General features: G+C 41.6%; 1 pseudogene; it reads right to left on the bottom strand.

The window, feature by feature from the left end:
* Positions 1–822: 822 nt before the first annotated feature.
* Positions 823–1,159, bottom strand: LOC142443384 (small EDRK-rich factor 1 pseudogene; annotated as a pseudogene).
* Between the last annotated feature and the right edge of the window lie 965 nt (positions 1,160–2,124).

The following is a 2,124-nucleotide window of genomic DNA, read 5'->3' as shown; positions in this document are numbered from 1 at the left end:
GCCCTGAGGCCTCTGGCAGGGTGTCTGCAGTAGGCATTGGCCTCCTACTAATGTTCATCAGCCAGGTCTTTCCCATCTTCACCATGATTCACAAACCCCACTGCTCTTATGAGCAACACCATCACTGCATCCCAGTGCCTGATGGCTAAGGAAAACCTCAGTGTAAGTTAATTGATTCAAGTGCCATCGTGTTTCAGGTAAGAAGTTGCCAACTAGAAAAGTTGGTCCCAAGCCAAGACAAGGTTTTTAACTCTGTGGCCTCTAAGAAATGCACGATTCTGAAGAGAGACCCCTTTGTTTGGCAGAGAATGTTCAGAAGAGTGCAAACCAGTCAGGTGTCATGATTTCACGTGTATAGATACAGCAGAGCAGGGAGTGGGAAAGAGTTGTTTAATAAACAGGACAGAGTAAGAATATGATCCAAAAACAGTGTTTCAGATACTGAACTAAAATACACTGGTTAGAGACACAAAGGTACTCTGGATTCAATGTGGTCCATTCAGGTCCTTAAAATCTAGGAAGGATTACAGACCATTTTAATCCTTCTTTACCCAGGGGACTCTGGCTCACGTGAAATTTGAGCATTTACAACCAAAATTTACCTCTCTATTTGTGCTTTAGGTATGACCCCTTGATAACTGCAGGGATCACAACCTTGGATTTATTACCCAAACTCACAAATTGTCTGATTTTGGAATCATTTGCATATTATTGACCATGAAATCAGTAACACTGTCTTTATTTATTTTTTTTACATGCATGGTTAGTGTTTTATTTTTGGAAGAATGGTTCTAAAACATCACACTAAATCAGGTTGAAAGGTAAAGTTTAAAATAGACCGTTTTATAAGGATCAGTTATAACATATGTAGTGATGGTTCACGCTACAAAATCTTGATCTCAGCATATGATACACTCGTTGGCAGGAGCACCAGGGATTCCAAACCAGCCAGTCATCATTTTCCTCTCGTCTGCATAGACTTCTTCTCGTTAGCTGCCTTCTGCTTTTGTTGCATGATCTCAGAATCCCTCTGCTTCCTCTGAGAAGCAGTCAAGCTATCCTCTTTTCTTTTTCCCTTGCTAATCTCCTGGGTTTTCTTCATGTTTTTCTGGCGGGCAAGTTCTCTTTGATTTCTACTGGCCATGCCGACCACAGGGACAGAGCGACTCGGAGAAGCAACGGTTCCCTCGCACGCATGGCCGCCGTCACCACCAGCCGGTCGGGAAGGCAGCGCGCTGGCCCTCCGCGGGGCAACGCCTCTGCCAACACTGTCTTTAAACATGCATTTTTAATGTTCAATTCCCGTTAAGATTTCTTTCTCATTTATATCCACCATGACAAGCATTTTCTCCAGTCTTACAGTTGACACCACTCATTAACTGAATGATTAAACTGTCTGTATATCTCTAAATTAGTATTTATTTTACCAATGTGGAAATCCAAACACAAGGTGGTGGTCACCAGGGCTTTACTGAGCCAGAATTTGCTGAGGAAATAAAGGAAATGCTGCAAAACCATACTAACGAGTTCACTAGAATTCATGATTTCAAGCAAATGATATGATGCTATTTTCAGTTGAAGATCTCTGGAGTCGTTCAGTTTCCACATACAGACTGGTATGGCATTACGTGAACGTGGTCATTCCAGCACACACTCACCTCATAATATCTTGTTGCTGGTGGTTGGCAGGACAATTCAAGGATCACACTGTGATGTAGCTGCACACTAGTCCAGGTCACCTCCATCTCTGAATGTTAATGCCATGATTGTCTAAGCTAATCCCATGACAGGGGTTAGAATGGCCCTTCTTAAGTGGAAATCTGTTGACATTATCCCTGTGCACATAACTTTCACATTAACTATGCTACCCATATGCTGACTGAGCTCACAAATTCTCACTGCACTCTGAAGAAGCAACACGTTGATCTCTAGATTCACATGTTCTGGCCACTAACTAATCCCAACATTCTGAAAAGTGGAAATGATAGAATGTATGGCTCCAAGGAAAATAAAAATGCATTTTCTCCAGATGTGGACTGTTGTACAGTAAAACTTTGCAATACAATAAATCTTTACAGTATAAAACTTTGTAGCTTAAAATTACAGCTAGCTGTTTTTTTGTTT

This window comes from Tenrec ecaudatus, chromosome 3 (genome assembly GCF_050624435.1).
Source record: "Tenrec ecaudatus isolate mTenEca1 chromosome 3, mTenEca1.hap1, whole genome shotgun sequence".
Classification (NCBI taxonomy): domain Eukaryota; kingdom Metazoa; phylum Chordata; class Mammalia; order Afrosoricida; family Tenrecidae; genus Tenrec; species Tenrec ecaudatus.
Note: the sequence above shows the minus strand (reverse complement) of the source record. Positions and strands in the feature narration are given on the sequence as shown.